The sequence below is a fragment of the Caretta caretta genome, chromosome 9, assembly GCF_965140235.1.
Source record: "Caretta caretta isolate rCarCar2 chromosome 9, rCarCar1.hap1, whole genome shotgun sequence".
Taxonomy (NCBI): Eukaryota; Metazoa; Chordata; order Testudines; family Cheloniidae; genus Caretta; species Caretta caretta.
This window is the reverse complement of record NC_134214.1, coordinates 20,316,240-20,344,126: the sequence shown is the minus strand read 5'-3', so window position 1 is coordinate 20,344,126 and position 27,887 is coordinate 20,316,240. Positions and strand designations below refer to the sequence as shown.

At 44.7% G+C, this 27,887-nt stretch overlaps 2 long non-coding RNA genes across 2 annotated transcripts in view; one reads left to right on the top strand and one right to left on the bottom strand.

Annotated features, from left to right (window-relative positions):
• The window catches only part of LOC125643082 (uncharacterized), a 516,356-nt gene that overhangs the window by 7,275 nt on the left and 481,194 nt on the right, over positions 1 to 27,887 (top strand). The gene's annotated exons all lie outside the window — the stretch shown is intronic.
• LOC142073266 (uncharacterized) overlaps positions 26,251 to 27,887 on the bottom strand; it is a 33,876-nt gene continuing 32,239 nt past the window's right edge. Inside the window, exon 5 of the long non-coding RNA XR_012670067.1 lies at positions 26,251 to 27,082. This is a non-coding gene — a long non-coding RNA (uncharacterized LOC142073266). The remainder of the gene's footprint in view (positions 27,083 to 27,887) is intronic.

Here is a 27,887-nt window from a genome sequence, read left to right as displayed (position 1 = left end):
TAAAAAAATCAATTGGCATTTATGATGCTAATAATATTAAATGTGTAGTGTAATGTTCCTAAAGACATTTTATTTCATGTAGTGATTTCCATGTATCTCTCATTCAAAGAGTGCATATTGATGCATACTATTCATTTCTCATAACTAATTTTCAGTAAAATTCAAATGATAAACACAATTTATTATGGAATTTAAACATCAAAATATTTCATATTCACCTGTGATAGTCCGCTGTGCTCTTAACAGAGTATTTAGAGATGAACAAGTAAGATGGAATTTTCAAAAGGACGTAAGTGATTTTGGAGCATCCATCCCATTAATTTCAGTTGACATTAGGCACTTTTGAAAATTTTACCCTTTGTCTGAAATTAATGGGATATATGCTCCTAAATTGTTTGAAAATTCTATCTGTAATGGAAAATGCCATTGTGAACCCATATTTCACACACAGGGTAAAATTTTCAAAAGTACCTAATGTCTTAAGACATTTTCAAAAGTGACTTAACTACTTAGGAACCTACATCCCACTTCACTTTCAGTGAGGCTCTTGTGTGTTATTTTATGTGCATTTGAAAATTTATCCATGGAGAATTCAATAGGATGTATAACTCCTATAACTGGGTGCTGAAATTGGCTCACAGATTCCTTTTCTCAAAATGTCACTCATATGGCCACGTTTGAAAATTAGCTTTCCTACATTAAAAGTTTGCATCTTATTTGAATGTCATTGAAATCTCCTGTGAATCTAGAAACCTTGTTGATGAGCTCCTTGTAATTATTCATAATACAGACCAGTCTTAATTTTAAAATGGGCCACTGCACCGTACTCACAAAATAGATTCATGTGTGTACACATAAATGTGAAAATAAAATTACTCTTTAAATTTGAATTAAATTAGATTAAATTAGAATTATTTGAATACTATATGATCCAAAGCATTCATGATATTGAAGCTTGACTACATCATTTTGCTAAAATGTTAAGGCTAAGTAGAATGATGCCTCATCACGGTCCTTTTTAAAAGCACTATGGATGCAAGTTCTGGAAATGGTATTGACAAACACACTTGAAGCAGATTCAACCTTAATTCTCGAGTATGTTATGACTTTGCAAAAGGAGACAAGGGTGAGAATTAGTAACCCAACAGAGTAAACAAAGGAATGCTGGATGCTGAATGATTCCGTTTTGATCCAGGTTGGGGCTAGCACTAGTTTTGTGGGGACAAACTCAAAAGTCTGATGCTTTTGGGGCCATACTCCAATAAACAAGAAGAAACGTGTTGATTGTGCTGTTTTTACAATATATTTTGAGTACATTAATGGAGATTAAACACACAGATAACTACTATTTTCCCGCATGTTCTAGGAGATGCTGTGATAAACCCAATTGCTATTGAAAATGATCAAGCTTTTCACATTTTAGCTGAGTTATCTATACTGCACAAAAGCTGTTTCATCAGGCAGGTGGAGAGGAGCCAGCCAAAGAGCCACATTAAGAAGCACCTGATTTTCACATGCAGACATTCGCTACAAACAGCTGGTGAAGTTATAGATGTAATTACTATTCAATAAAGTCAATAACCAAGTTGCAGAGCAAATAATTTAGTCCTGATACTTGATCAATGGAGAAGCATTCTTCTTAAGGACTTAGGTTTGAAAGAGAGGAGATTCTTGAATACAAGAGCCTTTTATCTGTTTGCACCTGACACATTCTAGAAAAGGAGCAAAGACATCTATTGAATTGTAAAATCATAAAAAGAAAAAAAAATGCATAGGCTTATCTTTCATGTGGTTGTCATTGTAGAGCAAACGGAAGTTTTGGGAAAAGGCAGTGAGAAACTTTCAGAGGTGGCAAGCAATCCTCCCGAAGCAGAAGAAAAAAGGTTTGACTGCAGTACTGGGTCAGAAAAAATGAGACCATACCAAAACCATTGTCTGACCCCAAAACACTACACGGAGACACTTTGTCTGAATAAATCTGCTACCCGGTAGCACACTCATTATTGCATGAATAAATTCCTATACACTCCTTCTGATGCTAATGATTTTTATACCTATGCTGCTATGTGCAGCACTCCATATCTCATCAATGGAATAAAAAAAATGGTAATTTCAATACCTAAGAAAGCAACTCATCAAGCTAATGAAATATAATTTAAAAAAATAGGCATTAAAAAAGTAAAGACCTGTTACTAACACACATCTCAAATACTCCTCATTTGATGGAATGGCAGTAATTTTTGTCCAACACTTGCCTTTGTTCCACAAATTTTTGGTATCCTATCACTTTTGCAGTTGAAAAGTTATTCACATAAAAAATAAAGGAATAAGTAGCTGAGGTTACACAAACTATTATTTTTACTATAGGAATGACTCTTTCAGCATTTGTTTCCCATATATATTTCAACTCTCATTTTGGTCTGTGTCAGGCAGAGATGAGGTCCTTGGCAGCTTGGGAAGTATGCTTGCTAGTAATGTTCTGGAAATAGTGATAGGATTATAAACAAAAAGGAGAAGAATTAAAACAAAAGAGGTTTGATGTCTGCGATGTTCCTGACTTTATGAAAAATACAACATTTGTGATAAGGATCATGTAAGTGGAGTCACACAACGCATATCTGAAAAGATTTTCTTTTCTGTGCTCATTTTCAACCTGTTTCTCCTTCAGTGGGATTTCCGGGCACTCATAGTTTTTCACAAATGTCTAAGGACCTCAAAGATTAGGGCCTTTTGCACTTTCCTATTTTGCAAGCATTGATTTTTTTCTTCTTCTTCTTTTTTCTCCCAAACAAGCTGTAATTAACACAGCTGGACGTAAAAGCTTCAATCTACAGAACACCTTATCTTCCCAAAATATTTTTCTTTGTGTACCAATATAATCAATAAAGCTTGCTCAGCTATAGGAATAATGTCAATTAACTTGCAAAAACGTAGTGTTTTAAAGTGTCAACAGAACTAGCAGCTATTAAAATCAGAGAACCCCAGTTTCCTCCCATACTTAAAATAGGAAATATCTGTGGTACCTGTACGGTAACAGTTGGCAAATGTTGACTTTTTAATGACTACATGTGAATTGCTATGGAGAAACAGAAACAACTAATAGACATTTCTAACTAAGTGACTTTTACAATGGAAAAGCTTTCTACTTAGACTCTCTCTCTTTTTTTTTCCCCCTCTTTTTTTTTTCAGTTTGGTTTTTGAGTTTGCATGCCCAAGTTTGCATCCCCAGTCAGTTGCACATACAAGTTCTACGTCCGTATGCATCTTATGGAGTATGGATCCAGCAATGGTTATTAGCCAGGATGGGCAGGGATGATGTCCCTAACCTCTGTTTGCCAGAAGCTGGGAATGGGCAACACAGGGGATGGATCACTTGATGATTACATGTTTTATTCATTGCCTCTGAAGCACCTGGCATTGGCCACTGTTGGAAGACAGGATACTGGGTTAGATGGACCTTTGGTCTGACCCAGTATGGCCGTTCTTATGAACAAAATGATGTTCATAACATTGTGCTCATAAGTCGTAGTATCTCCAAATTCAAAGTTTTGAAAATCTGGCCTCTTTTATTTTTAGGGCAGTCTCCTTATTTATGCAGTAATACATTCCAAAAATGTGTGTTTAAACAGGTATTGGAATAGCACCATGTAATGAATTGTACATTATGCACACATACATGCGTGCGCGCACACACAATCACATTATTGATAACAGAATACCTCTGCCTGCTCCCCCTTCCCCAAAACCTTTCACATATAATACATTGTGGCATGGGATAAAGATTATCAGCAGTCTTTACTCAATACCCTGAGCTTGCGGTGGTGTGTAATAGCACTGCCTCAGGAGGACCACAAGGAAAGAATTGAGACTCAGTATACCACCTCCAAACTGATTCAGTAGAATCATGTGTAAACACACACACACACGTGAATGGAGAACTTCACATTTATATGATTAAACAGTTCTGAGCCTGCCCCAAGGGAATTGTAATAGGAAATAGGTTTTTCACCTTCAGATCCTTACTTCATACTGAGAAATTCAGTCCAAATTGGTAGTGGTCAAAAGTTATTACGATCTAATAATTATTTCTTACCCATATGCACTAAATTTTTGTGCTTATTCTAGCTTTTAATGAATACATGTTCATATCATAAAACCCAGAACTTCTATGACATTTGGCACTAATCAACACTTTTGTTAATTGTCCGAGATACCAACAAATGACTGAACATGGCAAATAAATTCCCTTCGCAGTCCTAGAAGCCATCCCTTCAGAATAGGGTAGAGGAACTTTGTCTATGCTGTACATGTTTTGTGGATAAATAGAGGATTTAACTGGTTTTCATCAAGCAGTATTCAAAAGCAGTAAATTCTTTCCTTTCCTTTCCTTTCCTTTCCTTTCCTTTCCTTTCCTTTTGTAAGTCAAATTTGGGGCCTATCCTTTGGTAGTGTTCCTTTACATAATTTATGCTTTTCTGGAGATTTGTTTTGTTTTACTATATTTGTCACCAGTTAGGTAAAAGCTTTTTCAGAGCCCAAATCAAAAGTAAAGCAGAACATTAGGTGCTTTAATATTACATTCTTCAAGATTGATTCTGTTGTATATTTGAGAACACAACACTCAGCATAACTTGTGGACAGCCATAGGCAGGGAGTTTTCAGTTCATACATCATTCACAACTTTCTGTAGTAATTCAAAACATTTAATCTAACCTTATTGGACAAACACATTAACACAAATACTTTACCTTTCTTCCCTTCTGTTTAGAAAGTTCTCTAAACTACAATACGACACTGCAATAAAACACCTGTGGCTGGCCTGTGTCTGCTGACTGCAGCTCATGGGGCTCAGCCTGAGGGGGTTATAAAACTGCAGTGTAGACATTGGGGCTTGGGCTCGGACCCTCCTGCCTCACAAGATTCCAGAGCCCTGGCTCCAGCCCAAACCCAAATGTCTACACTGCAGTTTTACAGACCCCCAGCCTGAGCCCTGCAAGCCCCAGTCAGCTGACGGAGACCAATCTCAGGTGTTTTATTGCAGTGTAGACACATCCAAAGTGACTTAATGCTTAAAATACAGCTGGCTTTTCCATCTAATAAGTATGCTTGGCTATTGTGTAGTATCACCTTAGTCCTATCTCAGTTGTTCAGGCATATACAATATACTGCACAGGGATTTCATTTCTTTATATCAGAAGTGAGAAATAAAATGTTGTCATTATTTTCATTTAAATCTCATTTTCCAAGCTACTCATTTTCCTCATACTGGGGACTGAAATAAATTTAGTTCCAAAGTTGTGGCAAATAACAATTTGTTGAATTTACTGTTAATTTATTCAGAGTAAGTGTTCTGTGTTGTTATTTATTCAACCAGATCATTGTGTCCAGTGCTATGCCAATCGAGTGGGGGGAAATGGGCTTTACCTCAGGAAGTATACAGTCTAAATCAGAGACACGGTGACATATGATACATGGCACAGATTTGGATTTAATCTTGTTTTCCTGAATTACCTTGAAACAAAGACAATATAATGTACTTGTCTATATGAATAATATTCATCTAAGACAGACTAAAACCAAAGATTCAGATCCACCAAAATGGTTGCTTTGGAGGTATTCATTATTGTGTTGGAAGTACAGTATTACTCTTATGCGTGATGCAACTATCAATGCCTCATGCAATCAGATGTATAAAATCTCTCTCACACCTTCTTGTTGAACTGTCCAACCTTTTGAAGATGAAGATAACATAAGGATTCTGTAATGTTTATAAAGTCAACTAGCAATTCTGCTATAGGTCAGCTTCTCCCATTAAAAAAGCAGCGATATAGAGACCATTGGTCCAATTTTCCTAAAAGGGGTTAGGATGACAGAGATTCAGTGAGGCGCACAGTAAAGAGTGCGTAAGCCTTTATTCAAAGAGAAATGGTCTCATTGTTAATGCTCAGACTTAAAGGAACAGAAGGGTTTTGTTTTAATAAAATATGTATATGAAAAGAATCTAAAATACTTTTTTCAAACATTTTTTCTGTTTAGATATTTTCTTTGTAACGTCTTACAAATCATTTTAAGCACATTTAAGTCCATTGGGGGTATTTAATAAGACCATAACATAGCTGAAAAAGAAAACATGGCAAAGTATGTGAGTAGAACATATTTCAGTCAACCTTACGTGAGTACAGTCGGTTGTCTTTCCAATTACACATTTTCAACCTCGTCAGCCAAGGCAGTGTGTGTAGGCTCTTCACCATATCTCCTGTAGCAAGCCATCTGACCAGACACTCTAAGCATATTTATTTGCATCATAATTTTTAGAGTCTCTGGCTAGAGTGCTTTCCTTTTTAAGATATGGCAAGGTGCCTTCAAATGCAAACATTGTTGATTGGTCTATGGAGAGTTAAGGAACCTTATCCAGGTGTTTGGCAGAGAAACCTAGTACAAAGGCATTTGTTACCATTGCCCAGGTTATTTTGGCCAGATAGTGTATTTGTTTTAACCACAGTGTGGTGCTATTTCTCTTGTATATGCCCTCTTGGATCTAAATGTTCCTGCATGGTTTGCAGATTGGAAGATACCAATTAAACAGTGTGCTAGTGACAGTTAGCGTTGGGTTGTCCTTGAAACGAGGCTAGATAAATTGGTCAAATCTGGGGAGGTTGGGCCTCCCGATTTATTTATTTTTGTTGTTTTTGAGGTTGGAAGTATTGAATGAAACAAGAAAAGCATTAGGGAGTTGTCAAGGCTGAATCCCAGCTCTGTCACTCCGAGTGCAGAAGTGGAGCCCTCAAGGATTTTAAAAAATTAATACTTTCCGCTCCAGGCTTGTATGAAACTTGCAAGGTTACAGCTTTTCTCTGACCTTGGCTTGGTAAATGCTGCCACCACACAAATGCAAAAAAAAAACAAAAAAAAAAAACACAAAACCTTTGAACCCAGGAAGGAGAACTTGGGAATTCCTCCCTGTGGGGTACCCTCAAGCCCTTTCACCCCCAGTGCGGGGAAGAGCTGAGAAAGGAAACACAGGCAATTAGCTGTGGCGACCAGCTAATCAAACATGCACAAACCTCGTAGGACATCAAAAATCCAATCCTGTTCTTAAAAAAGGTAAATTGTATTAAAAAAAAAAAGAAAGAAAATACATCTGGAACTTAGACTTTTGCTAGATTTTAAAAAAGCAATTCCAAAAATCAAGCACCCAAAATAGCTGTTGTGGGGGTTCAGCTTAAAGGTTACAAGGAAACAAAAGCATCTGGGATTAGCACAGAGGAGTTCACAAGCCTAAAAGAAATAACCCTAATCATGTCTAACTAAACATTCTGATCTACTTACACATTTGGAATTCAGAGAAGTAGTTCTAAGCATGATCTAATAATCTATGATCATACCTGGCTTAAGCTGCTTATAGCATGGCTGCTCAGCTCCTCCAGCTCAGAGACAACCGACAAAGGGAAAGTTTCTTTCCCAATTTTAAAAAGTTCTACCTTCTCATTGGCTCTTTTGGTCAGGTGCCCACTTTTTTTTCTTTACCTGAGGGACTTTTTAACCCTTTACAGGTAAAGCAAGTAAAGAACAGCTACCAAGAGGGATTTTACAGCTAACTGGCTGGCTGGGGGTCCATCAAAGGGAGCTATCCCCCCCTTTATTTATCACAGGAGTGATGACAGATGTTGAGTTATGAGAGGGTTTACTCTCTCATTGTGAGCTGCGAGGCTCTTTGTTAGGTTTAAGCAAACACCTTTGTAGCCACATCATACTCAATTGCTATTGTAATATTTCAGCCATTTTGATGATGGATAAGATCAGTTCCTCTCATGAAATGTTCACCATTTCAGCCAAAATATCACACGTTCTCACAAGATTTCTGATTAATTTGATCTGGAACTGACCAATAGTCCTCATCTATTTGTGAATCAAATACAAAATTAATGGATTCAACTCTGCCCTCTACCTATTAATTATTATTAATCATGTTTATTATGGTAGTGCCTAAAGGCCAACCAAAAATGGGTCCCCATTGGGCTACGCACAGAACAAATACAAAGTAGAAGATGGTCGCCCCTACCCCAAAGAGTTTACTATCTAAACAGACAAGATGGACAGAGGGTTGGGGAAGGAGTATGACACACAAGCTGAATGAATAATGAGATGGACTCAAGTGCATGTTAATTCCATGATTTTTTTCTTTTGGTGGGGGGATTAGTTAAGAAGGGTCAGTTGAATGGGAAATAAAAAGGGGGAAGAGAGCTGAGGGAGACAGGACAAGGGAGAAGATGGTAAGAAGGGAAGGGGTGGTATGAAATGGAGGTGAAAACACAATGAAGGAGAAGGTTGGAGCAAATAGGCAATTGGCACACAGCCAAGTAAGTCCTGTCAAAACTGTAGAAAGTTCTCTGAGTGTCCAGAGGTCTCTGCTTTGGCTGCTTTTGCTACTACCAGCTGGAATCTCTGGCTGGCTCCTCTCTTCAGTTTTTCTCCAAGGCTACATGGTGAGGGGAAGAGAAGCACAACATGGATCTGAATGCCTCCAGAGGTTTTTCTTTTCTTTTCTTTGGGTGCAGGCATATCCCCTGCATAGTTCTGGGTCTGGAGTAGGGTGACCAGACAGCAAGTGTGAAATATCAGGACAGAGAGTGGGGGATAATAGGCACCTGTATAAGACAAAGCCCCAAATATCGGGACTGTCTCTTTAAAATGGGACATCTGGTCACCCTAGGCTGGAGGGAGGGAGGGACTGGGGAAGAAGTGGCTCTGGCTGGCCCAATTTTATCACACCGTCCCCTACTCCCACTGCAGCAGACCCTGCTAAAGTATTGATTAGTTATTTATTTTTTAATATTGCAATAACACCCAAAGACCCAATCAGGGGTCAGATTTCCACTGTGCTGGATAACAAACTTATAGGAAGACACTGACACTAAGATATTATAGTTTAATTATTGTTGTTGCGACACCTCATGTCCAGTATTGTTCATAAACTGGCTTGATGGCCCCAAGTTTTACTGACCCTTTAATGTGTGTGGGAATCATTTTTGAAATAGCCCTTTTTAGTTTCCATAATTAAAGTGATTTAAAAGTTATAATTAGGAAGTATATCTATGGCACATGAGCTGACAAAGGAAAATGGAGCTTCAAAAACTATTCTTTTCTATGAAGAGCTCCTACTGTGTCAGAAAATTAGTGTCCATCTTTTAATTTGGCTCAGCGACAAAGGATTTTCTACCTGCTCAGTTAATGCCTTTTGTGTTTTTATTTTTCAAATGGATGTCGGGGGCTGGGAGGGGGGAAGAAGGGGCGGGAAATGTGCTATGCTGCGTATAACAGTGTTCTGGTGTTAAACAGGAACAGAGGAATGAAGGAAAGTTTCAAATAGAAGGAAGCCAGGGTTCCATGTAAGTCCATTCCCTCTGTTAAAGTGCAGCAGCAATTATGCTGTAATGTTGTTTTTCCTCTAAATATAGAACTTGTCTAATTAGTCTTTAAGGATGTTTGTACTAGTTATTCCTAATGGCTTGTTCTTTTCATTTGGATTTTAATTGCTCCCTGCAGCAAGAAATATTTCCTAAATCTCTTCAGGATTTATCCTCATCCCTTTCAGATCTTAATTATGACTCTTTGGCTTAAAAGACCCAACAGATAAATGTAAATGGATAGGGTGACAAAGATGTTTAGGTATCTAAAGATGTATGAGATTTTCAAAAGTGCTTAGGTGCCTAACTTTAATTGATTTCAATGGGAGTTAGGTGGCTAACCACTTCTGAAAATACCACTGGATGATTATCTGCATCTTTGCTGCCTAAATACCTTTAAAAATCTGGCCCTAAGTGTCCAGCCTTAGGATTTTATATTATGCTCTATCATACTGGATAATGCAAGGGCCAAACTGTGCAGTGCAGGCATTGGCTCTCATTGGGGATATTGTGGATCCACCTCAGAATGAAGGATTATGCTTCAGCATGTAAGCAGAGAGGCAGATGGATCCTGACAAGTGAACAGGAACTGTTTGGCAGCCATGTTTAATCCATTACTGTATTGGGGTAAATTATGAAAAGTACCCATCCATGTAAGGTATCCGTATATGGTACCTGATGCAATTTTTGTTCACACTTGATAGGACCATGGACTTCCATGTAATATAGGTGCTAGAATTCAAGCCCACAAAACAATATTTATAGGGCCAGATCCTCAGCTGGTGTAAATCAGATGAAGTCAGTGCTTTACACCAGCTGAGGATCTGGCCCATAATATTTAATTTCGTTGTTCAAACAGATTATAATGAATGAGGGTTTAAAAAAAAATCTGTATGTGATGCACTGTTCACCCCACCCTAGCATAGCAGGGGTTAATGAGGCTGATAAGGAGCCAGTTAATCAGATAGACCACTCCTGAGGGGAATTAGTGGCCTAAGTAATCCCTGAATGATGATGGAGCCCACCTGACAAGGAACAGGAGGGGCTACTATAAAGCCAGGAAGCTGGCAACAGAATAGGGTTGTAGTGAGGAAGCCTATGGTCACTCTCTAGGCATCAGAAAGGGAAGGACGGAAGTGGAAACCCTGGAGATTCAGGCCCTGCAGAAAGAGTTTACCCAGAAGGGTGGTGGTGTAGAAGCCTGAGAGAGGATGAAGGGAGAGGATCAGGGAAATGGCTGCAAGGTGGGACACTGTAGACCTTAAATGCTGATTAGAGGGCCTCTAAGCTGGAACCTGGAGCAGAGTGTCGGCCCAGGTTCTCCTCTCAGTCACTGGGGAAGTGGCATAGTTAGGGCAGTGGATTTGAAGACTGTGGAATGGTTTGTCCTGTGGGACTTTGATACCCCTGGAAAGGCAAAACAAGTAGTTACATGGCTGGAGGACCAAACTGTGAAGAGGGAGCACTCCGAGTCACACCGAGAGAGGGTGCCTGAATGAGCGATGGAGGGGGATGTTGAACCCGGAAGGAGCTAATTCCCAGACCAACCAGGATGCGACACCACAGCGGTGAGTGAACCCCCTCCTGGTCTAAGATATCATATGACAAGATTCAGTGCTTGGGAGAGGCTTTTTAACACATGTTTATTTTGTAACTACTGGAATATGCATATATAGGTAAAAAAAGTGTTCACAAAGTGTGACAAAGTTCCTGCTCTACCTTGGTGGGTCTTGCGCTTATTGGCGGATTTGCTCGCCTTGGAGCTTCATGGCAGCCCTCAGCTTGGCCGTTTTTCTGAATTCACAGTCCAGGTTGACTCCTCCTGTGTCTGACCAGGAGTTGGGAGGATTTGGGGGGAACCCGGGCCCACCCTCTACTCTGGGTTCCAGCTCAGGGCCCTGTGGAATGCAGCTGTCTAGAGTGCCTCCTGGAACAGCTGTGTGACAGCTACAACTCCCTGGGCTACTTCCCCATGGCCTCCTCCCAACGCCGCCTTTATCCTCCCCATAGGACCTTCCTCCTGGTGTCTGATAATGCTTGTATACCTCAGTCCTCCAACAGTATGCATTCTCACTCTCAGCTCCTATCGCCTCTTGCTTCCAACTCCTCACACGCACATCACAAACTGAAGTGAGCTCCTTTTTAAAACCAAGGTGCCCTGATTAGCCTGCCTTAATTGATTCTAGCAGCTTCTTGATTGGGTGCAGGTGTTCTAATCAGCCTGTCTTAATTGTCTTCAGAAGGTTCCTGATTGTTCTGGAACCTTCCCTGTTGGGAAACGGAACGTCCTTTGCTTGCTCCTCAGCTATCTGCTTTCTATTCTTTCCTAAAGCCCCCTTACTTTTTGCACCTGCCTTAGTGTCGTCCTCCCCCCCGCCCCCGACCGGGCCAGATGCTTTTTTTTGTTTTGTTTTGATTTCTGTTTTTTTTTTCCGTTTACGTGCTGTCGGCCCTCAGCTTGCCGCCAGCACCCGCCCCCCCCACGCCTGCTTTCGGGTGCAGCTATTTGCCTCAGCTGAGCCCCCGGAGGAGGGGGGGGAAGATTGCCGATTTTGCTGTCCGGAGGGGGGAGTGGAAACCCACAGACCCAGCTGTTTTGCTGGCAGCTCGGACTTTACAACATTCTCAGCATGCCGGAAGCCTTGGAACACAGCCAACTCAGCTGGAGAAGAAGATGTCAGAAGACAGGAGAAATAATCCGGGGAAGCTATAAATCATCGTGAAGGGGGCCGTAAAACTGAGTAATTTTCTGAATTATACTCTCGTGGGGGGGGGGAGTTTGACTGTGGTTATTTGTGTTTGTGGCGGCACGGGATGTGGCGTGGAGCCCCCCCGATCCATCGGTGTCCCTAACCCCCCCCCATTACTACAACTGTCACGGCCCCCCCGCCGTCCGTCCCTGCTGGCAACCTGCCATCTCCCTTCGGATCCAGCTGTTCACTTTGAACTTTGCCTTTTGGACCGGACATAACAGCCGACCAACCGAGACTCTTTGGACAAACGTGTGTGGGTCTCCCCCGCCCCCCCCCCCCGGATTGCTTATCCCACAGCTTGCCCCTATTACTGGACCCCGATTTTGTTCCCACCCCAGTCCAACCCCCTCGGCATCCCCCCCCGCCTGCAGCCCAGTGGGGAGGAGCGGTTACTTCGCTTCCCCCTCCCTCCTCCTCCTTCCGGTGTCTCCCCGTCTCTCCCTGCTCACAATGGCAGGGAATGAGAGGAGCAAGGCCCCTTTAACAATCTCAGTTGCCCCCCCACCTCCACCCCTGCCCAACCCCCAAGCCCTCCCCCCCACCATTGCTGTCAAAACACCTGCCACTGCCCCCGCTGGGGCATCGGCAGTAGGAGGCACCGGGGCGACTACTGATGCTGCTACGTCCATCTCCCCCCCAGATTCCAGGAAACCCCTCCCCCCCCAGTTGGCCGGAAAGGCCAGGGTGTGAAGAAAGGAAAGGGCCCTGCTAAAACCACCAGGCCCTCCATGGCAGGGGCTGCCCCCACCGCTGTGGCCTTGTCATGGACCATGGCGTCCCTCCCTGCTGTTCCCTCCACCAGCTCTGCGAGCGTCCCTCCCCCGGCCCCCAGGACGTATGCCAGGGCGGTGGCAGCCCCCCGCACACCTGCTGCCTTGTCATCCCGCCCACCCACCGCCTCCGCTACCATCAATAGAGGCCGGGGCCCCTTTCCCACCATGACCAGGAAGCACAGCGTCCATTGCCTCCTGGTGCCCACCTCGCCCCACGTGGAGACCTACATGCAGGCGTTGGTGAGGGTGGTAGGACCCACGGCTATTGTGGCAGCCTCCAAAATGTATGGGAAGTTCGTCTTTTTCTTAGCATCGGAGGCTGCCACCCAGGAGGCGGTGGAGAAGGGCCTGGAGGTGGGAGGGGTGTTTGTCCCCCTGGAGCCGCTAGAGGACCTGGGCATTTGCCTAGTCCTCACCTCCGTCCCTCCCTTTCTACCCAATGCCGCCCTGTTACCCGCTCTCTCCACCCTGGGGAAACTTGTTTCTGTCATCAGCCCTCTCCCATTGGGCTGCAAGGACCCCACTCTCCGTCACGTCCTCTTGTTCCACCGGCAAGTGCAGTTTCTACCGCCACCGGCGGCGCGTGATGGAGAGGAGCTCGAGGGGTCCTTCCTAGTCCCCTACCAGGGAGCCCACTATCGGGTCTTTTCCTCCATGGGAGAAGCCCGGTGCTATCTCTGCCGCTCAGCGGGGCATGTCCGAAGAGACTACCCTTTGACCCAGCGGGGAGGGGCCCCAAGACCCCCCCCGAAACCCGGCAGGACGTCGGCTCTGTCGTTGCCGACACCCCTGGCCGCCCAGCACCTGAAATCACCTCTCCTCCTGCTCGATCCACCGCTGCTCCCGTCCGGGCCCAAGAGACACCTCCCCTGCAATGCCCAGACGAGCAAGGGAGTCCCACCCTTGCTATTAACAATCCAGCAGAGCCTATGGAGGAGGGTGCAGCAAAGATATTACCGGGCATAGGAGAGGGCCCGCCCCAAGGAGAACCCCCCGCCCCTCATGCTGCCTCACCATTACCCCCCCCGAACCCCTGAACCATTGCCTCTGCCCCCCGACAGGACCCCTGCTAACCAACCCCCAGATGACGCTATGGAGGGCTGGACCCTAGTCCAGGGGAAGCGAGGCAAGCGGAAGGCTCGAGCTCTGCTGCACCCATCCGATGCGGAGGCCCCCCGGAAGACCAGGAAGGGAGGCAATGATACTGAGCCTTCCGCTATGCCCACGAGTAAGATCCATCTGCCGGTGTTGGGAGGAGAAGAGAGAATGGCATTGGAAGGTAGAATCTCCCCTCCACGGGAGACCCTCCCCTCCGAGACCCCTGAGGAAGCGCCTTCCGCCCGGATACCACCCGAACCCCCCGCGAACCCTGAAGCGACCGTCGAGGCGGGCCCCAGAGGAGAGACCCCCGGGGTGGCAGAAGACGACCTCTCCTCCATGTATGAGGAGATCGAGGCCCTAGGTTTGACCCCGGTCACCCAAGGAGAGGATGACCGACTGCCAGCTGGCCTCGATCTGGGCAACCTCACCCCAGTCCCCCTTTCCCCATGCTCCCTCCCCCAAACCGCCTTCCCGGGCGGGCACCCTACAGAAGGTGGTCCACCACCTGTTGCCATGGCCACCAAATCCACCACAGAGCCTGCGCCTAGCATCGCTGGGAGCCCCCTCCCTCACCCCTCAACCCTCGAATCTGCTCAAGAGGCACCACCTTTCCGCTGCTTGCCTCCCGAAGCCCAGATCCTTGCCTTTGCCCCTGCCCCCACCCCTGTCCCTGCCCAATCCACCTCCTCCTGCAATGCTATTGCTGCCCCTGGGTTATTTCTTTTCTGTTTTTTGTGGATTCCCCCCAGGGAGCAGCCTTTGCATTTTCCTGCCACGACCCATTAGGAGCTGCAATTTTCCCTCCGCCATCCCCTTCTACCCCAAGGCGTGAGATGGACCTAATAACTTTAGCCTGTCAGATGCCCCGTCGGTGGTCCGCACCCTGCCTGCCCGCCTCAGCGGACCACGAGGCTGTATCAAGAGCCCCACCAGGGAATAACCCGGAAATTGCAACCCCACTCCCCCATGAGCTGCGAAATGCATTGCGGAAGTTTTTAGAAAACATCCGTGGCTCCCGCAACAGGGTACAGCTAGCTCTCCAGCTATGGGGGGACTTTGATCAATTCCTCCAGGCCACAAGGGCCCTTATAAAGGAGGGTAGAGGGCAAGGAAAGCACGGTGCTGCGGCCTACGGGCGGGCCTGCGGCTTCCATAATGATTTACTCACTTACGGGATGGGTCACGGATTGCTGCGCGACCCGCCGGGGGCCGCAAACACCCCCGCCAATAAGGAACCCCCACCCCCCAGCCCTCTGCATGACGCCTCTCATTATCACAACTTTGAACACCAGGGGCTGTAGGATGGCTCTCCGCAGGTCCCAGGTGCTCTCTTACCTTCGGGAAGGGGGGTACTCTGTAGTTTTCCTGCAGGAGACCCATACGGATCCGACTGCCGAAGACAGCTGGCGGCTGGAGTGGGAGGACGGGGTCTATTTTAGCCACTTCACGATTCGGCGAGCTGGAGTGGCAACCCTGTTCTCCCCCAACCTATGGCCCGAGGTGCTAGGGGTCACTGAGGTCGTGCCGGGCCACCTGCTGCATCTCCGAGTCCGTATGGAGGGGCTCGTGGTCAACTTTGTTAATATCTGTGCCCCGACAATGAGCCTGAAGCGGCCACAATTCTATCAGCGGGTGTCCGACTTCCTCGGCACCCTAGATTCTCACGAGTGCTTAGTCCTGGGAGGGGACTTTAACACCACCCTCGAGGAATGGGACCGCTCAGGGGCTGAGCTGAGCCTGGCCGCTGCGAACATTCTCCGAGAAATAGTCGAACATCACTCCCTAGTAGACGTCTGGCGTGACCACCACCCAGATGACACTTCCACGTTCACCTTTGTCCAGGTGGAGGCCCATCGGTCACACCACTCTCGGTTGGACCGTATTTATTTATCCCGTTTCCATCTTTCACAGGCCCACTCCTCCAACATTCGGCCAGCCCCATTTTCTGACCATCATATAGCCACCGTAACAGCCTCCCTCCATGCAGAGAGGCCGGGGCTGGCCTATTGGCACTTTAACAACAGCCTGTTGGAGGATGAGGGCTTCGTGATGTCCTTCCGAGAGTTTTGGCTGGCCTGGCAAGAGCAGCGGTGTGCCTTTCCCTCGGCACAGTGATTGTGGGATCTAGGGAAGGTGGGCACCAAGCTCTTCTGCTGTGACTACACCCGGGGCACCAGCAGACGGAGAAATGCAGCCATAGAGCAGTTGGAACGGGAGGTCTTAGAGATGGAGAGGCGTCTGGCCGCCAGCCCCGAGGACCCGTTCCTCTGCGGAGCGTGCCGGGAGAAGCGGGAGGAGCTCCGGGCCCTCGAGGACCATCGGGCCCGAGGTGCCTTTGTTCGATCCCGCATCCACCTCCTTCGGGAGATGGATCTCAGCTCCCGTTTCTTCTACGCCCTGGAGAAAACGAGGGGGGCCAAGAAACACATCACCTGCCTTCTAGCAGAAGACGGCGCCCCCCTCACGGATCCGGTGGAGATGTGTGGGAGGGCCCATGACTTCTACATGAGCCTTTTCTTCCCGGATCCGACCGATCCTGGCGCTTGCGGGGTGCTCTGGGAGGAACTCCCCACGGTCAGCGTGGGCGACCGAGACCGACTAGAGCTGCCTCTCACCCTGGCCGAGTTCTCGGAAGCCCTCCGTCGCATGCCCACCAATAAATCTCCGGGCATGGACGGGCTGACCGTGGAGTTCTCCCTCGCGTTCTGGGACATCCTTGGCCCAGACCTAGCTACTGTCTGGGCTGAGTCTTTTTGCAGAGCGGGGTCCTCCCTCTGTCGTGCAGGCGAGCGGTGCTCGCCTTGCTGCCGAAGAAGGGGGACCTCTGCAATTTACGAAACTGGCCTCCCGTCTCACTCCTTAGCACGGATTACAAAATCATAGCGAAAGCAATCTCGCTGTGGCTAGGGTCCATGATGGCAGACATCATCCACCCAGACCAGACCTATACTGTCCCCGGTCGCAGCATTTTGACAACCTATTTCTAGTCCGAGACCTTTTGGAACTCAGGCGTAGAGACGGTCTGTCGTTTGCCCTCCTGTCTCTCAATCAGAAGAAGGCGTTGGATAGAGTAGACCATGGGTACCTCCTGAGCACTCTACAGGTGTTTGGATTCGGACCTCAGTTTGTGATTTTTTTTTCTGGGTGCTGTACACTTCCGCGGAGTGTCTGGTTAGGCTCAACTGGACCCTGACCGAACCAGTCAGCTTTGGGCGAGGAGTACAGCAGGGGTGCCCCTCTTGGGCCAGCTGTGCGCTCTGGCGATCGAGCCCTTCCTCTGTCTCCTCCGAAGGAGGTTGACAGGGTTGGTGCTGCGGGAGCCGGAGCTGCGGCTGGTCCTGTCGGCGTACGCCGATGACGTGCTCCTCGTGGTCCAGGACCCGGGCGATTTGGCGTGGGTGGAGGCTTGCTAGGCCATCTATTCGGCAGCCTCCTCCACCTGAGTCAAGAGCTCTGGCTTGGCGGTGGGGGACTGGCGGCAGGTGAGCTCCCTCCCACCCGCGCTTCAGACCATCCGGTGGAGCGCGGGTCCATTGCTCTACCTAGGCGTTTACCTTTCTGACACGCACCCTTCTCTGCCGGAGAACTGGCAAAATTTAGAAGACAGGGTGATAGAAATGGCTCCGGAAATGGATGATGCTACTCCGATGTCTCTCCCTCCGAGGGAGAGCACTGGTGCTTAACCAATTAGTCCTGTCCACGCTCTGGTACCGGCTCAACACCCTGGTCCCGGCCCCGGGTTTCCTGACCAACCTCTGGACATCCATTCTAGAGTTCTTTTGGTCAGGAATGCACTGGGCCCCTGTTGGGGTTCTTCACCTACCCCTGAAGAAAGGAGGGCAGGGCCTGAAGTGTCTGCACACTCGGGTCCATGTCTTCCGCCTCCAGGCCCTGCAGAGGCTCCTTTATAGTGCAGGTAATTCGACGTGGAGCATTCTGGCGCACGCCTTCCTGCGCCGCTTCCAAGGGCTCCGATACGACCGGCAGCTCTTTTATCTCTGTCCGAGAGGTTTTCCGCGAGACCTCTCCAGGCTGCCAGTCTTCTACCAGGACCTCCTCCGGACCTGGAAACTGTTTTCAATGACTAGGTCCGTGGCAGCCACCGTGGGAGCAGATCTCCTCACGGAGCCCCTGCTACACAACCCCCAGCTTTGTCTGCAGGTGGCGGAGTCCAGCTCGGTGCGCCAGATTTTGGTCCTGGCGGAAGTCACGAGAGTCGGAGACCTCCTGGACTACAACCGGGGAGACTGGCTGGATCCCCTGACGCTCGCTCGGCATATGGGGCTCTCCAGACCTCGTACCCCCCGGCGTGTACTTCAGGAGGTGAAGGCCGCCTTGACGCCCGCTGCTCAGGCTTATCTCAATCGAGCCCTGTGCGAGGGCGCACCCCGCCCACCTTCGACCCCAGGCCTGCTGGACCTTTCAATTGGGCCCCTGCATGAACTGCAGCCAGTCAGCTTCCAAATCGCGCCACGGAAACATCTATACACACTCACGCTTCACACCCTTCACGCCCCCACCTGGTGTCCCGCCCCGATACAAAGTGGCGGGACCTCCTGCCACCTTTGGAGGGTGAGCAGCCCTGGTGGGCCAGCCTGTATTCCACCTTGGTCCTGAGGCCCGTCGGGGACATTAGTTGGTGGCTCCTTCACGGATCTGTGAGCACGGGCGTGTTTTTGATGCGGTTCACCCTCATCCTGGATACTTGCCCTTTTTGCAACGTGAGGGAAACCCTGGCGCACATATATTTAGATTGTGCCAGGCTGCAGCCCCTTTTCTGGCTCCTCATGAATATTTTATTATGCTTTTGGCTACACTTTTCCCCTCACCTTTTTATTTACACACTCCCCATCCATGGCCCCACAAACTCGCGGGATCTCCTGGTTAACCTCCTCCTAGCCCTAGCTAAAACAGCCATTTATAAAACCAGAGAGGGGAAGCTGGCCAATGAAGCGTCCTGCGACTGTAGGGCTGTCTTCCGATCGTCATTACATTCACGTATCCGGGTGGAGTTCCTCTGGGCGGCATCCACCAACTCCCTTGATGCCTTCGAGGAGCGGTGGGCTCTGTCCGAGGTTCTCTGCTCAGTGACCCCCTCTGGTTCCCTCCGTCTGACCCTTTGATTAAGGGGAAGAGCGAGAGACCCCAGCCGTTGCCGCTGTGGACACCATCATCACTGTCACCTAGGAGGGGTCCTATCTCACATGGGTCACCTTCCCACACCCCCAAACCACCCACCCCGCAGCCGTGCCCATCTTGTTGGGCACTCTCAGGAGAGGAATAATCGGTGACACTGGGCGTGGCACTAGGTAACTCGAGGGAGTGGAAGACCATCAGTGTCGAGGAAGCCCCCCAGCTCTGGGCCCAGGCTAGTCTGAACACTTCTCCCTCCTGAAGGCTGCTGTGTCATACCTTGCGTTTGCTTTTGTTTTGTTGCATAGTTTTGCTTTATCCCTTTTGGTGATTCTTTGTAAGTGTTACACAAATAAAACTCTTTTCTGCTTTAAAAAAAAAAAATACTCTCCTGTAGCCATCTGGCACGACCCTGTCACAAAAGATACATCTACTATAAATATTACCATATACTGTAGCTGACCCACAGCTTACTTAACAGAGGTTCAATATAACAAATACTCAGTGACCTAAGATTCCCTTTAAGAATACGGTAGAAACATGCTTTCCTGTTTTGTCTGTAGCTTTCCACCTTTGTAAATTATACTGTACTCTAAATAGCAATTACACAGCTTCACCATATATATAATTAAACTGCATTCATTATAAGATTATTAGCCTATTAAAGCCATCAACTTCTCACTGATAAATAATCAGTATAACTATGTGCACTTGCCTCTTGGTTATAATTAAGTAACAAATGGTACATTATTACTGTGCATCAAGATCTTTGCAGTCATTGGAAACCATTAGTAGGTAGTCAAATGCTGCCTTTTTTTGTTTGTTTTTTGATGCAACAATACCAATATTAACAAATACTGGGCAAGTGTGTGTCTAACTATAACCATAGATGAAATCCGGACACAGCTGTAGTAATTGACTAACTTCCCTTTAACTTTCATGTAGCTGGGTTTCACCCCAAGAGTGTAGGAAGATGATTTAAAGAGCCTAGCCCTTCAATTACTCCTCACTCATGGGAGCTGAGCACAATAGTAATCCACGTGCTGGGAGAAAAATCAAGAGGCCCATCACAAATCATCCTAATGGGGATGGGCATAGAGAGGGAGAAAGGGGGCCTTGAAGCCACTCTTCCTACATCAGCCTAAAGAACTGGGTGGTTATGAAGGAACAAGTTCCAGCAACCTAGTGAATGATGCAGCATGCACATTCCACAAGGGGGCCTGGTGGCTTTAAAGTGAATTCTGAAGCACAGTCCCTCTCAGCACCTGGCTTCAATCCAAGCTGAATTGTCAATTACAGTGGTCATTGTTTTTACTGTACTTAAATGTTACAAGAGTGAATTCAAAAGCACCTAGAGTTGGTCTCTTCTCCCACTGAAGTCAATGATTAAATTCCCATCCTGCCTGTACAAATCTATAGTAATTGTACATCTAAATGAAAATCTCTCCCTCTTTTTAAAATATCTGAATGCTAAAAGCTGTAATTCTAGGGCTTGTTTATAAGCCTGAGAGATCCATAAGTCTCTTGAATTATGTATTATCTTTTACAATGTAAGAATTGCTATATCCAGAAACTATTATTGCATCCCAAAGCTCTTAAAAAGCCCAAACTAAATTAACTCTTGTTGCTGCCACAGACAAGGCTAATGGACACAGTAGCCAAATAAGGTGCCTTGAATATGAGGTGCTTAATTCACTCAAAAGACAGACAACTATAAATGTGTAGCTTTTCCTTGACTATGAAGTTCACAATTGCTAATGTTTCTGCTCATGGCATGTACAAGAGCCAGTGTAGAATTTAGCATTCCTTTAACTCCTAAATAAGAATATTCTAAAAAAGAGTTAATACAAACAACTGTGGTGATTCTTATACCATTATCTAAACCATTTTGCCTTTAAAAACAAAACACACCCCTTTGGTCAAAGTGCAAAATCATCTTCAAGTAGTTTTGTTCTTTTCTATTTTATGTATTGAAACTACTTTCAAAACCTAAAATTAAACCACTCTTTTTGGAATTTCAGGATTATATTGTTAGCTCTCTTTTGATTGTAAAATCTAGGTATTATATACTTTGGCTGAAAATATAGGAGAGAACTTTCTCTAAAGCTTGATTTGATCTATTAAAACATTGCTTTCTAAGCCCTCTGGGTGAATTTCACTTCCATGCAGAGGACAACACAAAGCCTATATGGGACTTAAATCTTATTTTGCTGGTATGAATGGGATTTAAATGGATTATGATCTTTGTGAATTTCACCCTTTTAGAGCAATGGACCCTTAGCGAGCAGAGATGATGCTCAAAAAAATCTGAGGTCAAGATAGTGTAGGACAAATATTAAGATCAATGGGGCTATATATAATACAAACGTGGAATGAAGTGCTAAATCAACAGCTATATAATTTCAGATATGGGAATTTAGTCCTAGTGATATAGCTCACCCACTATTATTGCAGTTGTGTCACAAATCTGTTGTATTGTTCCTCTTGTATGCTATTCTTACTAAACTCGTATTGCTGCTTATGTATGGAGATGCTGTCAGTTAATGATATCAGTGCAAACAGAAAAGGAGTACTTGTGGCACCTTAGAGACTAACCAATTTATCTGAGCATAAGCATCCGATGAAGTGAGCTGTAGCTCACGAAAGCTTATGCTCAAATAAATTGGTTAGTCTCTAAGGTGCCACAAGTACTCCTTTTCTTTTTGCGAATACAGACTAATATGACGGTTACTCTGAAACCAGTGCAAATAGAGGAAATGAAGGAGGACTGCTGCAATATGGTATAGATAGTAGTAGAAGTTTCTAGTAACCCCTGCTACTAAGGGAGGCTACAGAGCTGGCCCAGGAAGTAGAATCAATAGAGGTACTAACATCAGGGGACATGCCTCTTTAGATAATGAGGAGAAGCCAATTTCTACTACAGCTGGTATCACTAGCTACAGTGAACTTACTCAAATACAAAAACTTGTAATATAAGGATGCATGCTAGAAATCTTAGTTGAAATTAGTAATAGCCTTCTTCCTCAGAGCAGCTGTGTGGAGGCTGAGGTATTGTTAAAATGAACTTGAAAGATGTCTTAGTAAATATGGTGGGTTTTCCATAAAACATGGCCCCAATTTTGCAAAGCACATGCTTGAATTCATCCCTATTTAGCACAGCACTTAAGCATGTTTAACTTTTTAAGCACAGACTTAAGTGCTGTCCTGAATAAGGATGCTTCCCTAAATTGGGGCTCAGTCAGCAATATTAGTGAGCTTGAATTAATGAAGACCAAACAAACCAGCTGGGGACAAACTCTGAAAGGCTTAATCAGTCAGAATTCCTATTGAAATCAATTTATTTTTGACTGAATAAAAAACAAGTAAGGGTTTTGGTTAGTTCTATAAAACTGACATTCCTGAGAGAGGGACATGATTACTCTTTACAGCACTATAGATCCCAATAGACTATGGGCAATATGTATAGTTTAATGGATAACAACTGTTCAACAGATGACATCAACTAATGTACCTTCAAAATCTTCAGTTCTGCCAACAGATTACAGCTAATTGGCTAGACTGTTTCAAGATTTTGTTGTACTAACTGATCAAAGGAAGTTAATTGCATTGAAAAAGGAAAATCCTTTAAAAGTTTAAGATACTTCCATATTGTGAAATTGTTCCACTCAGATCCCAATCCTGGAACCTATTCCATGCATGGAGGACCCTTACTCTGAATGGGGCTTCATGTAGATATAAGTTCCACATTATACATGGAGTAGATGGCAGAATTGGAGCCTCAGGGCACTCAAGCACCCCATCAAGGTGGTGATGTACACACTGCCCTTACTGTACACTGTGAACTGCCTCCTAGGAAACAAAGCACTTAAGACTGTAGCTAATGAAGTCCCCAAATGAGGGAAGCCAATCTGGCAAAAGCTGATTGATGTAGCAGAAAGTCATACAAGAGCTGCCTTGACTGAAAAGGATAAATCTGTTGTATTGCAGACATCAGTGTCAGTGTGTCTAGAAAGGAAGATTTCTGTGGAGTCAGAGGAAGTCAATAATTTCATAATGAAGAAACTGTCGTCTGGCTCTTCACCAGCTGCACACCATTCATTTGCTTCACTGCAGTTATTCAATAGTTGACAACGTTAAACATGCACCAAATGAAATAGGTGGAGGATGAACATTTGTACATCTTAGAGCAGACATTTAAATACTTAATTTTTGTTTGTGTTCCTTCTGCAGAGTGTAAAAGAGGATTTCTGTCAGAGTTAAGTAATTCTGGTATAATGAGAACACTGTTTCATGCTTCATTCATGCCTCGCCTTGAGGTTTCCATTTAGACTGACAAGATTTATGCCCTTTGTTGGGGAATAGTGATTGGAATTCCTTGACAATTAACACATTGCTGATCATGGGGTTAAGATAAGATGACTATTTAGGTATTTTGTGTGAAACTTTAGAAGGCTGAGTCAAATTTTCTGCTTGTTTAACTCCAGCAATGGAATTATACTAGCAGAGGATTTGGACCATTGAATTTATACTGGAAGTGAGATGAATTGGAGTATGTAGTACCGTAAATTTGTTCTGTGAATCTCTGATTGGTAACTGATGACTAAGAACTAGACATGGATTTGTTTAGTGTACTTACATGGTAGGAAGATGAAGTGGCTCAGGAAGAATAGTGAGTTTCTGTGCATGTTGGAAAAAGTTAAGCTTTGCTGGGTCTTCTCTATGAACTAAACTCTGCAACAGGAATGAACGACTGGACTTCATCCCATAAGTCAGTAAAAATATTAAGTCTCTAAAGTAGGTAAAAAGAGTATATTCATTTGAACACAGTGATTAAAATTGGATCATGCCCGTCTATTGGTTAACACAAGGAAACATTGGATCATCTTAATAAGAAAACCAGCGTTATTTCTAACCTCTCTGATGTCTGAGTCTCAAGTTTTTCTTTTTGTTTTTTTGTTTGGTTTTTTTTGGGGGGGGGGGACAGTGTTTTCGGAAGCTTTCCAGACAATTGATTGTCAAATCAAACAAAAACCACCTTCGTTCATTTGTTTCTCTGTGCTAATCTGTTTTATTTCCCTTCCTTTCCCCACATAGCAACAGTTTAGCCAGTTGTCATTTTTAGTAATATAAACCTCCATCTGAATTATTATTTTTGGGCTTGTTGGTGTTTATTATATTGTTTATAAGGCTGACACGAAAACATTTGTAAACAGGAGCCACACTGCTGCTTTTCTAAGTCATTAGAAAGCTAGTCTTTGACAGGCTTACTGTGTTAGTGGATGGTGGGAAGCAGTAAATGTGATTTTTTTTTTTTTGATTTTTAGTAAGGCTTTTGACACTCACGTGACATTCTCACAAGCGAACGAGGGAAAGGGTCTACATGAAATTACTACAAGATGAGTGCAAAGCTGGTTGAAAGACCATACTCAGAGTAGTTCTCAATGATTCACTGTTAAACTGGAAGGGCCTATCTAGCAGGGGTCCCACAGGGGTCAGTCCTGGGTCTGGAACTAGTCAATATTTTCTTTAATGACTTTGATAACAGAGTATATGCTCATAAAATTTAGTTGACACCAAGCACTTTGGTTGTAAGCACTCTGAGGATAGGATTAGAGTTCAAATTGGAGAATTGGTGTGAATTCAGCAAGATGAGATTCAATAAAGACAAGTGCAGACTTGCAAAATAGGGAATAAATGGTGAGGTGGAAGTGCTACTGAAAGACTGTGGGGGTAACAGTGGATCACATATTGAAAGTCAACAGTGTAATGCAGCTGCAAAAAAATACTAACTGTTTGGGGGCATATTAACAGGAGTGTTGTCCCACTCTACTTGGCACTGGTGTGGCGACAGTTGGAATACTGTGTCCCGTTCTGGACACCAAACTTCAGGAAAGATGCAGACAAATAGGAGGGAGTCCAGGGGAGGTTAAGAAAACTAGGCGTGTTTGGTCTTAATCTATGGCAAGTGAGATTAAGATTATATAGTAGGAGAAACTTTCTAACTATAAGGGTAATTAAGCTCTGGAGTAGGCTTCCAATGATGTTGTGGAATTCCCATCATTGGAGGTGTCTAAGAACAGGTTGGACATACACCTGTCAGGAATGGTCCAGTTTTACTTGGTCCTGCCTCAGCACAGGGAGCTGACCTCAGCTTCTCGAGGTCTCTTCCAGCCCTACATTTCTATGATTCAGAGAGCAACAGCTCTCTGAACTTAGAAATAGTTATCAACGTCTCATCACACTAAGCCTCTGGAAATCTGTCACACTAAGCCTCTGGAAATCTGTCAAATACTGTCTGGAAATCAATAAAATGTTTTCTGCCCTCTCTTTATAATAAGATGATGTAACGAGATAAGGTCATGTGAACTACAGTGACCTCTGGTCAGTGTTTAAAAATGATGTATGAACACTGTCACTAACAAAAGGGGCACTGTGGCCTAGAGCACTAGACTGACACTCAGGAAAGTTGGGTTCTATTCCTGGCTCTGTAGCTGGTCTGCTGAGTGACTTTGGGCAAAGTTGATTTCCCTTCCCATGCCTGAGTTTCCCCTTCTTAAAATGGGAATGACAGTACCCTCTTTGCAAAGTTCTCTGAGGTCTACTGAGAAGAGCTAAATAGTATTAATATTTAAACATGTATTATAGTGAAACCTGAAATAATCACTTCCATATTTTAAACCTTCAATTTAAAATCATATTCCACAAGAAGTTGATTATTTTAGGGTAATAAAAATGCAAACTCAGCCTGCTTTCATCTTGTACTAATAAAATATATTTTATGGGCGACTTAGTTTTTATGACATGACTGTACCAAAACATTACAATCATGAAGCAGAGAAGAAGTCACCTGGCAACCCTCAAACCAACAGTGGAGTTGAGGGTCAGGGAGGCAGGGGGCTTCCAAGATTGCAACAGAGAATTTGGGGATGATGTAAAGCTGCCTATGGAAATACTTGTTCGTAGATGAACTCAGGCCACAAAATTTGGCTTTGGATTGTGAACCGCAAAGCTTGGAGGTGTTCTCAGTTTTGGGCTTGGTATAACTCGTTATAAAAATGGATCAGGATCTGAGTTCATATTGCTTAGGGACTGATTTTAGCTATTATGGCAAATCCTAAAATATACTGAATTTCTCCCGTCACCCCACCCCGCTCCACCCCGAGTTCATGCATGAGATACTGACCCCACTGAAGACAAAGGGTATTTTCCAGTGTCTTCAGTGGGGCCTAGGTTTTTCTTCATCTGTTTTTGAAAGTAGTGTTTGGGCTTTGGCTCATTACAACATGAAATACTGCCATCTGATTCTACCACAGTTATTAAACATAGCATTTTTCTCCCACTAGTTGGCAGTTGGGATTTTTGCTATATCCATTAAATATATCTGTACCTCTGTTACATTTACAATTCAACTCACTTCTTAAACAAATACCTGTTAAAAGAATAAACCTGTCAGAAAAAGCTGCTTCTTGTGCACAAAAAATATAAATTACAGTATGCCAAAAGAACAGACCTGCAATCAATTTTCTATTCTGCCCCTAAAATTACAGAAAATAATGTAGTGGAACTCTATTAAACAAAATAAATCTGTTGAATCAATGACTTCTCAGGGTGATATACAGACATATATAAACCACAAGAAATAGCATGCAGAGCTTGAATAGAAAGGGAAAAATATAAATTAAAATAAACAGAAGCCAATTGCAAATAAAATCGCTCCCCTCCACAGCAGAAAGTATAGCGAAAGAAATCAACAGTATATCTGGAATAAATTTAAATACTCATAGTAACAAACATAAGGAAAAGTGTAAATACCAGCAGACCACAAAATACAGGTTGTTGCTTGATGCATGTAATTTTCATCCTACAACTACAGTGGACTTGGTGTGGGTACATGGGTCCATCAGTGCAGTATCCGCTGTAGGAGAGAAGCCATATATTTAAATGATGAATTCTAATATACAGGCAGAGGACTGGGCATCCAGGTGTTATTAGGACATGATACAGAAGGTGATGAGCTCCTTCTGTGAGATTCTTTCATCAACTTTTGGATTAGGTCCATCATAGGCGCTGACTTCCACTCTACCTGGGGGCTACTCGATTTTCCCCCAGTCCCTGCCCCCACTCCACTCCACCCCTTCCCCAGCCCCGCCTCTTCCCGCCCTGGTTCCTTTTAAATTTTACTGTTGTAGTTTATGCATCAGATTGCAAGCAAAGGAACTCTCATCTTGCCAGAATGCAGCAGAGGAATGAGGCATTCATTCAAGGGAAGCGCATAATTAGACAAACTGGTCTATAGGACCTCACCTTATTACATTTCTTTAAAACAAGGTGACATTTGAAAAACCTCTGGATGGGACCTCACTTTATCATAACCCAATATCCAAGTTGAAACTTAGTTGCTAGGAAGTTTGTTTTAAAACTGAGATTCAGAAGGTCGCTAAAAGGGAGGCCAGTTAAAGTGCTAGATCACCTTATGCTGGCTATAAGGCAGGCATTTGAGATTTCACCAACAATTACTGGCCATATTTCATAGATGCAAAATTCTGCTCACCTTACTCCAAACTGTTAGTTTAATGGAAGTTTTGTGTTAGCAAGGCAAGCAGGATTTGGCCCAGAATATATGGTGACAAGAATATAATTAGTGTGGAAGCAATGTGACATGAACTGTTGTAGTCACGAATGGATTTTGATCCAGCACTAAAAAGAGAGCCAGATTTTCA